The sequence below is a fragment of the Molothrus aeneus genome, chromosome 6, assembly GCF_037042795.1.
Source record: "Molothrus aeneus isolate 106 chromosome 6, BPBGC_Maene_1.0, whole genome shotgun sequence".
NCBI classification, from domain to species: Eukaryota; Metazoa; Chordata; class Aves; order Passeriformes; family Icteridae; genus Molothrus; species Molothrus aeneus.
Window position 1 is genome coordinate 51,726,577 of NC_089651.1, and position 14,303 is coordinate 51,740,879.

General features: G+C 40.4%; 1 long non-coding RNA gene across 1 annotated transcript in view; it reads right to left on the bottom strand.

Moving 5' to 3' along the window:
• Positions 1 to 14,303, bottom strand: part of LOC136558324 (uncharacterized) — a 76,545-nt gene that overhangs the window by 61,225 nt on the left and 1,017 nt on the right. The window lies entirely within an intron of this gene.

A 14,303-nucleotide genomic window follows, 5' to 3' on the forward strand; every position in this document is an offset into this window, starting at 1 on the left:
TAGATACTATCTGGAAGTACATTCAAAAAAGTCTTTTTTCCTTTCAAATAAGGATTCAGACACATAGGTCATTTGGGGTAATCTCCTCCTCCTTATTTCATCCATTATGATACTGAATTTAATTTCATTAGAAGGAAGCCTCTCATCAAGCACTATATTTTTTTTTTTAATTAACAACTGTCATGGCTTGCATGGGAAAACAACACGAGCCATTTTTATCTGTGTCTGTTGTTGTCTGCTGTAGTGGGAAGCTCTAAAAAATAAAACAGCCCAGCATCACTGGTAAGTATTATCACACATAAATCCAACTGTCAATTATAAATTCTGACAATGCTTAACTGTTCAATTCAATCTCAGATGAAGCTAAAACCAGGCAGTGCTACTGAAGAGAAAGATGGTGACAAATTCCAAGTATCAAAATATCTAATGCTGACCCAGAGGATTTATGATCCTGAAAGCATCTGACCTCAATTTGAAGAACTTTGGAAAATTCTACTGTTGATTTGTCCGGCAGTATTTGAGGAAACAAGAATAAAACGCATAATAAACCATGATCTATGCATAAGGACATATCTAAACAGTTAAATATATAAAGAAGAGTTTTTCTATAATCCAAGAAAAACAGCAGCAAAAGAAAAGACAAAAAAAATTTTAAAAAGCAGACCAAGAAAAGATAAAAGCTTTCACTTAATTTTTCTCCATATCCTTAACAGGTTCAAAAGTCACATAGAGGTATAAAACTTATATTAAGAGAAATATGGAGAAGAACAAAGAGAAATATGGAGGGAAAAAATAAAACCAGAGAGAAAAAAACTGAGACTTCACATATACTCCTATAAAAATGTCCATGCAGAGAAAAAAAAGAAAAGTGAACTAAAATTTCAGGAACGGAGCACTTAGAATTTATTATTGCATTTCCCAATACCACAGATACAGGCAAAATCAGAGCATGTAAATGAGTTCATTTAAGTCTCATATTCCTGACACTTTTCCAATGAACATTTCAGGCTCATTTTGAAAAACACACCCAAGACAGATTTTCTTCTGGTGTTTGCCTGAGTGGTAGTCTTGCCTCTGCATAAGAATGCTGCCCTTTTTACAGATCCATTCCAACACTTTTCCTAATGTTTCACTTTGAACTGAAGAAAATGAAAATTCTCAAGATGCACCCTTTTAGAAAACTGAGTCACATCAGGTCACAGTGATTTGGCTTCAATGACTACATAAAACATTGCAGTTGGCACAGATGTATCATAAACAGCTTGGTAGTGTTTTTGAACGAAATGTGCATGCTTGGAAGCCTGCTGAAAGATGAACATGGAGATGTAGATTTTCACTTCTCATTTCTGTTCTTCATGCTGGCAAAGCACCTGCATGTTACAGGCAAATGCTAAACTCTGTTTGGATGCAAGAGTTTACTCCCTCCCTCATTTGTATCCACTTTCATGGCATTCTCATGTAGGCTTTCTTCTCTGTTTACTCTCAGCTTAGTGGTGTGACAGCCTCTGGAGTTCCACCTCAACAGTAAATCCCATTTTCAAAGTGCCTTCTCAAGAACCACACTGTAAGATTCATGTGTCTGTCTTCACCAGAAAGCATTTTTAAGGATTACTTGGCAAATCTGGGGTTCAGAAATTTCTGCCAGTACCAGGAATATATCCCAGCTCCTCTATGCAATAATAAGAAGCTTTCAGCTCCCACCTTGTCACAGCTGGGTATGAAGAGGACAGAACTGAAAGTATTGATGTGGCTCTGTGGAAGAAATTCATGCAAAAAGCAAGAGGAATGAGGCACTATTTTCCCCCAGCTTTACCCTATGATAAATTCAGTCACTTGAATGGAGTCACCATGGAGTAGAATTAATATAATACAGTGATAAATCAGGCCTATTGATGCACTGACAGTGCCCCTGTAGGACCTTCTCAGGCCGCCAGCCTACTGAACATTGCTCACAGCATTGTCTTCCCAAGCAGTGTGCCATGCCATTTCCACAGACAAATTGATTCCTGACACAGCAGAGACAGATCTCCATGCTTCCTGCTTAGCTAATGCATTATAACCACATTGTTTTGCACTGGTTGCCCTCTAATTTGTGTGCAAAAGGATTTCTGAGTCAAACACACAGCCCTCAGCTGTGGCAAATCCATGTGGAGTTTTGACTCCTAAAGCATCCAAAGATCACAGAAGTTACAGATGCAAAATGTACTTCCCTGCTTTTATGATTTGATTATTTGAAAAGCCAGGAGAAAAAAGATGGATCAGGATATTTGAGCCAAGAATGCTTTCTAAGGAGGCAGTGATAGCCAAACTCCTGGCCTTGAAGTCCAAGGTAGCAAAGGATGCCCTGAGGAAATATTTATACATCTCTTGGCCCTTTTTGGACTCCTCAGAAATTTTCTGCTTTTTGTTTTCTGACAGATATTAAACCCAAGAGGCAGTTTTAGACAGTGAAATATTATGTCTGTGTCATAATTGCTTAGTAATTAGCAGCTCTCAGCAGCAGCAAGCCAAATAATAAACGTTTCTTCCAAGTATATCTAGTCATTGTTTTGATGACACCTTTCCAACTCAAGGTTTCTCATTTCTGGCCAATGTCAAAAATGCCACAGGGGTGGGGCAATGTAAAATGAAAATCAGACTCCTCTTTGGAAATCAGATAGGAGTAAAAATACCTTAAGAAAAGAAAGTCCAAAAACCAGGACTGTTCCAGCCTTCTTTCAACAACTCTAAGAGACCTTTGATGGTGGAAACATTCTGGCTTTCTCCTGCAGATCCAAAATGCCAATAGATTATGTGCTGTTCCAGGCAAAGCTACAATGACAAAAATCAAAATTTATGTTCAACAGACTTACTTCATGCCTACCCTGAAAAGTTATGTCAATGTTTAGAGGTGAGAAGGAAGGCAACATGAGCAGGCAGATAAAATACAGATCACCATCTCTACAAACTGTTCCACCACTGTAAGCAGAATACAAAAAATCTCTTATGTTGTTCTTGCCTCACTCCCCCTCTAATTAATAAATAGAGACACTGCTGTGGACAGAGTCCATTTGCTATTTTACACGTTTGCTCTAGGGTAAGTAGAGCCAGCACCTACAGTCCCTTGACTGCATTGGCTTCATATCTACAGATCATAACAGAATGCTCAAGGACTACTATGATAGCATATGTTTGCATTTCAGATGTCTTTACTTTTAATTAAATAAAGTCCACCCTCTTTCTCTAATCACAGAGGCCAACTGCCCTTGTAGGCCTAAATGAAGAAGCCTCCTTCAAAAACGAATGACTGCCACCAAAGAAAAATATGGCTGTTTGTCCACAATCTTCAGGAAACATTCAGGGATTCCAGAGACAGAGAATTATTGGTCAAAAGCTTGCAAGTTCCTCTGTCCCAAAAGGCAGAAAAATAGATGCAGGTCTAATACTAAAGGGGTAGTTCCAACACATCTATAGCTGTTATCTTCCAGACATTTGTCCCACCTTTTCTGAGAGGAGTCTCTCTCGGGTATGCCCACACTCCAGAAGGCCAACTGCATCCTGAGCTGCACCCAAGCAGTGTGGCCAGCAGGTCAAGGGAGGTGGTCCTGCTCCTCTACTCTGCTCTCATGAGACCCCACCTGGAGTTCTGCATTCAGCTCTGGGATCTGCAGGATGAGAAAGACATAACCTGTTGGAGTGAGTCCAGAGGATGGCCATGAGAGTTATCAGTGTTGGAGCACCTGTCCTGCAAAGAAAGGCTGAGAGAGTTGAGTTGTTCAACCTGGAGAAGGGAAGGCTCTGGAAAGACCTCATTGCTGTCTTCCAGTACTTAAAGGGGGCTTATTTAAAAAGAGGAAGAATGACATTTTAAATGACATATAGTGACAAGGGGGAACAAGGCATTTCTATGAAAAGATGAGAGATTTAGATTAGTTGTTAGAAAAAAGATCTTTACTCTGAGGGAGGTGAGACACACAACAGTTTTCCCACAGAAGTTCTGGATGCCCGACAAGTGTTCAATCCCATGCTGGATGGGACCCTGAGCCTTTCTATGATTCTATGATCTTCCTTCCTTCTCTACTCTTTCTATGGAAAGACATTTTGTCTAATTGTGAATTGGCTGACAAATAACCAGAGCTCAGCCCAGATGTCCCTCACTCCTCAGGGCTAGGAAATTCCATCAAGAGGATGGGGAATATACTTCAGAAATGGGAGGAGGTACCTATAGTGTGGCATTTTCAGACTCCAGAGACACTCTCCTAGAGCCCTCACACACTGAACAGGGTGCTTTGAAGGTTTCACCCGTCTTGTATGCACTTCCATTTGTTTGTAAAACAAAGCAACCAATAAAGAGAGAAGGCCTGCAGAAAAAAAACCCCATAGATTAACTAGATATCCCATGTATTTACTTTAGACTTCAGTGCTAGTGACGGTCTCTATGTGAATAAAATAAACTAGCACATTGACAAATTATCCAAGTTTGAAGGAATAACAAGAGTTGAAATTATTGCAATTACACAATGTTCACAGGAATGCCAAACTGAAATTCTCTGAACTGTAAATGAGACCTGAGGGTCAGGTTCTGGTCCAGGAAACACATGAGAAATCTCAACCAAATAAGTGAAGTAGCACTAACAATAATCCAGTGCAGGACTGTGTGGGCCTCTTCCCTGGGGAAATTTTCCCACCATTTAGACTCTGAGTCTTTGACTTCAGCATTAAAAGTACTGTCTTCTTGTGAGCTTAGTCATTAAGCCTTTCTTGCTCCACTATTTACTTTCTTGAAGGAGAAGCTGACCCTGAGGCATGAGAACACAGCATCCTGGGCAGCCTGACCTGCACCTATTGAACTCTGTGACTTCTCCACTGAGACAGATGCCTGAAACACCAAGGGATACCCTGCTTTAAATAACCACAGTCCTTCTGAGATCACTTCAAAGGGATACCCCTCAAACATCATTCTGGAGCCTCAGGTCCACAATTTAAATTCAGTTCTACTTTAACAGCAGATAATGTGAGGAGGAGGACAAGTAAAGTAAGATCTCCCTAAATCAAAGTAACACTACGTTTGCCCATCCTAAGTGAACAACAGATCCCCCTAAATCAAAGTAACACTACGTTTGTCCATCCTAAGTGAACAACAGATCCCTTTAGACATAATTTCCTATGGTTGCCACAACTTCCAATGCCATGGGGAGGCTTTCTTGGATAGCCTTCAGTCCAAGATAATCAACAGACACTTCACATATTCCTCCTCTGCCTGCCCAGCCTGCTTGCTACACTTTCACCACTGGACTATTTTGACTTTTCACACCTTCTGCACATCACCAGCGTGACAGAGACAGAATTGTTTCATCTACTTCCCATTCCCATCTGATACAAACCTGGTAGAAATTATAACTACTTTCATGTGTTATAAGTTGGCAGAGAACTTACCTTGTGATCTTCCAAAAAGATTCACATTAGGTGCTAAATTCTTATTCTTTAACACTTTTTATATAACTTTACTTCATTAGTTAAATCAATGCCGATGATATCCCATAGATTTGCAGGGGGTTGCACCTACTTATGCATGACCCTGGAAGCCTTTTTAATGGGATGTTGTGGAATATATTTTGGCAGGACACTGAAAACAAGTTTATTTTACTTGCAAGATCACATAATCAGCTCAGCAGTGCTGAAATGTGGCAATGAAATCCTCTCATCGCGTAGAGATGATGATCAGCAATACTACCAATAGATAGGAAAAACTAACCGAGTCCTCCTAGTCAGTGGATCTTACTTGCATTTAAGGCTGACACATACATAGCAATTTGCCTCTGTTCTACAGCAGCTGCAAACTATTAACTATGACAATGAAGTTGATTTTTAAACCAACAAATATGACGGCTATTATGAAAGTTTTACCACTGTCACATGGTGTGCAGTCTTTAAATTCATCCCTTGCTGTGTGGCTGAACTTTTATTGAATTTTTTTTTAAATTAAAAGAAGGTCATGCGAGGACAGAAAACCTCTTTGTCAATCAGACTGTGCAGTGCACAAAACTCTTCCAGAACTCTCATAAAAGCCAAGACCAGCACACTGCACTTAAAGCGCAGTGTTGCAGAGATACCACAACTGCATTTGACAGATAAAAAGATACTCCCCCTCATTCCCTATTGCTTCTTTCCGCCTCCAAAATGCCATCATCTTTGCTGGGTTCCAGAAAACATAGCACTGAATGATCTATTTGCCAACTGAGAGAGTTTTCAACATAAGAAGCCTTCAAAATTATACCCATGGACCAAAGCACACACCTTTGCTCTAATGCACTGGTAGAAACAAATCAAATGAAAACAGCTTCCAATCCAAGACTTAGAGAGAAGAAAAAGAAGAATTTTAGCTTCTTTTGACAGCATGTGGTGCACTGAGGGAATGCTTACAGTCAGATATCATAAAAAATGTCTCTCATCACGTACAAATAAATTGTGGCCAAATAAATTTGTAAAAATCAAGATGTAACCTTTAGATCATTTTCTATTTTTCCCCGTATATGCCCAGTGAAACAGGACAAAAATTTTTGATTTCTAGAAGCACTTATAACTATTCAGCTGAAGAAGTGATTCCTCCTGGTTTCTATTTCCATTCATCTTCTTTCTCACCTCATCATATGAGCTACCCTTCTCCTTCAAAAGAACTGTGCAGAAACCCACAGGCAGAGCAGGGGGTGAGCCTCACTATTTTACATAACAAAATCATATGCATCAAAACACACACACACACACAACTTCCCAAATGTCTGAGGTTAGTTATCCTTCATGTCCTGACAAGTTACACCCACCTTTCCCAGAGGAACTAACTCACTCCATAACAAATCCCAGATTTTTGTTAAAACAGCAAATAAATTAGGACCACCTACCACCCAATCCTGCAAGCACTTACTGGTAGACATCCCTGCATGCCTACTGACATGCACAACCTCAGAGTTTCAGCTGGCCTGTCCGTGACACAAAGTGCCGTATCTCCGGCAAATGTTTCCAGAGTTATGCTCCATTGCTAGGTCAAAATCAGCTCAATTCTCTAACCCCTGTTTACAGTCAGCCTCCAGCACTGGCTTATGTTGGAATAACTCATAAGAATGAAACACAAGTCTGGATTTCAGGATAAGGCCCCCAGTCAACATGTGAGAGCATTTATGACTCTGTGAGACTTACGCTAAAAAATAACTTAAAAACAGACAGCATTTTCCTACGAGTGTCCAGTTTTCCCATGTTCCAGTTTGCTCTTTCAAGAAGAGTGGTAGGCTGAGATATTGGTCACTATGTGAAAATGACAACATTCAATTAAAACAATAGCAATTTTCAAGAGACACTTTTTTTCAATAGATGTATGACATTCCTAGACATTCTATTAATTAGCAGGCCCCAGGCAACACATTTTGAAAAACAGAACAATCTGGCCTTTGATTTTTATCCAGGCCTTACCCAAGATCACACAGAGGTAGCCAGACTGCTGATAGATCCCCCACACAGAGCACACACCCCCAGCAAACAGCTGTGCTAAGAACTGCATGTAAATCACTTTGAAGAATTTTCAATCTGCAGAGAAAGAAAGAATGATTTATTCATAAATGAAAAACTGCTGGTGTTGGACTGGGCAATCAGAATTTGCTAAGTCTACTAACAAGTCCCAAATTTGTTTCTGCGTCCTTTTTTCCAGTTACCTGCTTTAACTTCACTTTACAAGCCATTCAGAATGAAAAACATATCCTAGATTTCGTCTATATTTCAGGACCAGGAATTCAAACAAGCCCATTACTTTCAAAGTATGGAGGTTATTAATATCCTGATGAGCATCTGAAATTAGCAGCATCTCATGTTCTACACCTACATGATGGTTATCTAGGAAACTGGCATCCTTGTTACACCTTTTCTGGGCGGCTATAGCTATAATCCATCAGTACACTGGATGAAAAACAGCATCTCAACAGATGTTGTAAGATGCCAGCTGAAACACTCCAGCTTTTGATACTCCCACCTGCATTAATAATTTGTGGTTGCATTGGATAAAGATCTGTGAGTTCCTTCACTTTTAGGAATTTATTAAGGTAATCAAAACTTTGGAATCTTTCTTACTGGTTGTATTATTCATTTCATCTGTAGACAATAATGGCCCTCTTACATTAAGGATAATTAGGGCCTTAGATGGGTTTTCCACATTTTCAGTGATGTAGCTGTAATTAAAACAAAATCCAAAGGGAAAAGGGGAGGAGTATTTGATCTTGAAAGAAGTCAGACTGTCTGGAGGATATGTATTTTGAAGGTTTTATTGGTAGCCCTCAGAGAAAGGCAGCTATGACCTAAGCTTGAAGGCTAGCAAGGGCTATGTGGGTTTGTGTGGGAGGGGGTTAAGTCTAATTTGTAAATGGTGAGTTATTAGCCCTGACATTTGAGAATAGACACTGCATTGTGTTGATGATGAGAGCAACCCTAGTCTTCTTGTTAATGGCAGTGATTCATTCTTTCCCACTCAACTATTGTTCCCATTTACCTGGCAAAGAGAATTACTTTTTATGTGTTTCCAGTTGCTGATTTCTGGAGAGACTGCTCAGATGAGCAAAAGCACAGGAGAAGAAATGCACAAAACAGGCAGAGTTCTGGGAACAGCACTAGTGGATTTCTGAAAGGCTCTGTAGCCATTCCCCCCTCCTCTACTCCCCTTTGCACCTGAGAAAACCCTAGCTCTTTTCTGCCTTACTCAGTTTTCAGACTCCCTTCCCTTCAATTCAGCATCATTCCTTTAAATTCATGCTTTCAAAACTATTTAAAATATCTGAAGATTTGTAAAATATTTGGAAGCTTTAAATTACCTTAAACCTATGTGTAGTCATACATTTGGTAACACAGAGCAACCAGCCTTGCATTTTCCACTACAGCCTTACTCAGCTGCACAAAAGCAGCTATGCCAACAACTGGCCTCCTATACCACATGAAACCACCCAGAAATCCCACAAGGGGTCTCAGCCAATTATCCTCACAGAAGGCCATACACTGAGTTTTTTTTTAAATGGTCTGAAAGCATGGAATATCAGGACAACAACCAGGAGTAAGTAAATCAAGGCTGAAGCCTCCAGAGAGAGCTGTCTCTCCAACAGTGTGTTTTGTAACATGCCTGGCTACCGCACTCAGATTCTCTGTTTGTCACTTGGCGAACTGCAAACCCAACACTTCTGAGGCTGCCTCCCCTCCTCCCCAGCAGACCGTGACACTGGTAGATGGGCCTGATCCCTTGCTAAAGTGGAAGAGCTGCATTGACGTCAGTGATGAGACTTCTCTTTCTTGCAACTACCAATCTGGCCCTCCCACTTCTACAAATGACCCCGAGGGGACGATATGAAACACAAAGCTTGGAAAAGTACAGAACTATGACTTGGGAACGGCCCATGGCACAGATTAGGGAACAGTAGCCATAAAGAGTTTGAATCCAGATGTGAAATTCCCCAAAGCCAGGACTATTCAATCCCTGCCTCATATGTGAGGCAAACAAGCAAAATTAACCATTGGGTCAACCTTGCCCATAAGACACAGCTTACTGTGAGCAACTCCACAAGAAGATCTTTGGGAGCTCTTTACTTTCAGGACATGCAAACAGCTCCATTCTGTGAAAAGGCTGAAGCATGTTCCACCCTTGGTGCAGCCAGCCAGGACCACTGCAGCAGGCAGGGCAGGGCAGCTGACACACTGGGGTTTGCTGTGTGCAAATACTTCTAGTGCCCAGGGAGCACAGAAACCACAGCTGCAGCTCTGCCAGTGGGGTGGAAGGTGTCACGTCCAGAGGCAGCAGTGGGCACTCAGCTGACCTCAAGCAAACAAAGCCTAAGTGGAATGTGGTATCCTCAATTCCGTCTTGGGTTTCAAGTGACTAAGTGAAGAGATGCATGAAATTCATATTGAGTCCCCAGGCTACTACATGCATAGAGCTACAGCTCTCTCTAAGCTGCCTCAGCCAGCCGTAAAGGTAGCTGGGCTTTGGCCATGCAGAATTCCCACAGATTTCAATGGGAATTTCAGTGTTCCAGTCTGGACTCCAAGAATGCGGTGCTGGACCCAGAGCTCTGATGGCTGGAGCCTTATTCAATATCAGTGTCTGGCAACACCCATTTGTAAAACAGTGACTCATTCACAGGCAGAACTTTAGAGGGACAGACAGGATGACTTTAATCATTTCCATTTCTTTAACAAAGCTCAGTAAAACCAGATGAGCATCCTGGATGATAATAGTTGGTATTAACCTAATGATTGCAGTGATCCACTGGCACAGTTAGGAGTAGTTTTATATCCTACAGAATGCATTGTTTTCATTTGCTTCTAGAACACAGCAACTAATGGACTCCTGAGGCTAAGGACAAAATAATTTTTAAACACTCCTGGATTTATTTAGGAACAGGGCTTTTTTCTGAAAGTCAGAGGCATGGAAATAAATTACAGAAATTCATTTGAAAGAGAACATCTTCAAAAGTACCTAAGTGATTCAGGAGCCTGAAACATCAGATAAATCAGCTGCCACTAGCACTTTCCATTCATTGTAAACAAGGGAACAAGTGTTTTGCATAATGGACTGTATAGGGAGGGACATTTAATTCAGGCAGCTATTACTGCAAGGTGCTCATTTGTGCACAGTCCTTTCCATGGACCAGTTGGGTTTAGATTCAAATACACAGTTTTAAGTCTTTCCCTCTAACACTAGCATACATCAATCCTTAGACCTGAGAGAAAGCATCTGAAAACAAATTGCTAAAGTTGGAATTTGGCACTGGATTTTTACTCAAGATTTCTTTTAAAAGAATGTCCTATCTTTAGGGCACCATTTTTCCAGATCACATCTGGCTAACCCTTTTAACATATTAAGGATGCAATTCCATGGCAGATTTGCAAAAAGATGCAATTCCATCTGCAAATGCTCCAAGATGCCCTGGTAGAAGCTACCTCTGATCCTAAAGTCTGGTAACTGCAACCCTCTAATTCTGATCCCAAGCTAATATACTCTGCTTCCCAGCACAATTTACCAATTCAGGCTCAGCCACATACTAATGATGGCTACACAGATTCCCATTCCCAGGCAGCTTTCATCCAGTCAGCTTGGAGCATGGACAGAGTGAGTTCATATGTGCCTGCCAAACCCTGAGTTAACATACCTTTAGTGATTCAAGCAGTCAGGAGTAGAAATGCAGGATGATCTTGAGCAATATTCTCACAGCTCAGTAAAGGCTGGCTTTGCTCACTAATTTGGAAAGCCTGCCAGAGCATGGTAGTTTCCTTTGCTTCTGGATTGATATGATTATTCTTTATTTTGAGTATCAAAACTCTTCTTGGTTGACACTTTCCCTACTTCACAGTAAGTCTTGCTTCACTAAGAGGACAGAGTGATCTCCTGCTCAAAAGCATGTGTTCCTTCAGGATTCGCCTCCTCAAGAAAACATAAAATCAGCTCTACCAAACTCATTTCATTAATTTAATTTCCCATATTCTGTAGGGTGACAGGTCCCTAAGGAATACCATCACCTCACAAAGTATTACTGAATGGATGAGAGAGACATATTTAAATTCAGCACTCTGAAAACCCTCTGGTTAAGATCATGTCAATTAAGCAATTGATTGCAAGATTTCCTACAACAGCGCCGATCTTTGAAATGAGATAAGCATCAGATGCTTCAATAGAATTACACTTTCTACATTGCACAAATATCATATTGCTTTATCTTTCTATAGTAAAAAGCATAAATGGGAGATAATAACTGGATTGCTTCTGAATGTTGTCCACTTTCAGCTACAGTCCCAGCCTACTGTGCAATTCCATCATGTCTGTTCCAGCCCTTTCTAGGTCTCAGGCTACTTTTCACTCACCATTTTTATAGCAAAACACATAACAGTAGGTTTTTCTTCCACCTCTACCCACTGCATATCTAGGTTAATGCAATAAATCAAGTGGAAACTACGTGCTTGGAGATCTGCAGCACTTCTCAGATAGCATCAGGAGTTAAATGTAAGACAGAGAATTCATACAAGCCATTTCTCCCTACCCTTCCAAACATTTCCTGCTTTCTTCTCATTTTTCTCCTCCACCATCATAACAGAAATTCATCACAGTTACATTCTATGACCAAAACCAGAAAACCTATTTGACCTTTCAACCACAATTCATTTAATTTTGGTTTTTGATGACCCCAGTATGATTCATTTTCCAAGTAATCTTATTAATCATTATTTTTTTAGTAGTAGATTTGTCCAGACTCATTCTTCTCCATACAAGTATCTGTAGTTCATTTATTATTTATATTTTTAAATCATAGGGATAATTTCTCCAGGCTTATACAACACTTCTAGTTGGGCAACACCAGCCTGTCAACACCTTCTTTTCCTTTTTGCAGAAATTCTTCCATCATGACTGCAGCATCCATACATATTCCAACTTTTGCATAACTTTGTCCACTGTCTCTAGTATTCACTTAAATTTGAGTTTGTCCTTTTCAATTTGCTTTAAACAGAGTCTGTAGCAGTCCAGCCAATTCAGCAAAATCTTTCTTTAGGACTAGCAATGGTGTTAAGACATTGGGATTTTCATGCATTTTCTCCTGCATCTCTTGATTTCAGCTACTTTCTGCTAATACTTTCCTTTCAGCCTGGGTAGCAAGATAGTGGAAGATCTTATTGCAGCAGCATAAAAATATATTTAGGCAGTCTTGTGACAATATACTAACAGGTTTGAAAATTAAGGTGTGTGAATTCTTTGAATACATTTTATACCTACAAATTCTTCATATTCTCTGACAAAGCCATCTAGGAACCCTAATCTGAAAACATGCAAGAGCTATAATGATGAAACCCCCCAAACTTTTAATATCCTACAAATATGTGTTTACAGGTTGAAAAAAAATAATACTGCCTTCTTCTTTTACTGTCCTATTTAGCTCTTTGCTTTTTTCTTGCCTCAGTTAATACTTAAAGACCTGTGGAGATGAAAGCATGATGTCTGTGACACTCTGATGTATGGTCCAGGTGCAATACACACTGATCTCCTGCATGTAAGCATGTCTTCCTCTATTGCACAGGTTGAGAAACCATCTAGATTATGTTCAGCAACAAAGGAACTTTCTTTTTACTCAGCCCCTGGCTTAATAACAATGTCACTTAGCATTTGTGATCACAGTTCGTTGTTTGCAGTGCCTTGTTTATGTGCAGCACTATAAGGTGGGTAGCACACACTGCTTCTCACTTATTTTCATAAGCTGAAACTAATTAATGTTTTGCATGCCAGGGATAAGAGGACAGCTGGAAATCATCAAGGGGAAATGCAAGCAGTACATGAGCTGTTTCTTCAGTCAGCTGTTTCACTGCCCAAAGCACACACAGGCAACTCACAGCTTCGTTTCTCAGGTCCAGTCCTGCTTTGCTCTGTCACTCAGCAGTCAATACAAGTATCCCAAATTTGCAGTGGTATAACAGAGAACAGGCTTGGGCCCAAATATCCTATTGGTAGTTCAAACATTCTTGTTCTATCAGAACTTGATACTTAAAGCCTTCTGGTGACATGGACAATCAGGATAAATTAGCAATTAATACTACATAATTGCCTTAGACTATGCTCAGAAATCTCTTCCAACTCACAAAAAAAAGTTCACACACTCAAGCCACAAGTCTCGGACTACATACTCCATTAATAGACACATCTTGTCATACCTCCTGGAGGCCAAACACAGGGTTTGTCCTAACCATGAGGAAGAGAAGCAGAGAGCTGAGGTTCACTGCAAATACCATCTTACTGGTCTTCATTACTCAGGCCTGGGAACAGTTATCCAGAATGCTTCTGCTGATCTCAGTTTCTGGTTAGCTCTCCCTCACTTAACCCTGAACCTTTCACATACACATGAAGACAAACACCCAAAGTTCTACATGCTAAGACTTAAACAAACACATTTTGTGCCAGGTGGCATAGGCCAATAACCTGCAAAGGTCCACACCCACACAGAATTACACAATGGACCACACGTAATTTGGAGTATGCCATTTGCCTATCACTAAAAATTATCAAGCACCAGTCATTTCCAGAAACTGTTTGCTGGTCTCAACAGATCAGTTACACTGCATTTATTTTTGCTCTAAGCAATACCTCCTATGCCTGTCATTCATACCAATTTGGGAGTTCACCCAGATACATCACTAACCCTTTTCCAGGTCCTCAAGCGCAACAACATTTAATTCACCAAGTGGAATTTCTCTGGCTCTTCTCTGCAATCCTAATTTCAACTTTTATCCTGATGAGCTGCTGAGACAGTCTACTCCACAGG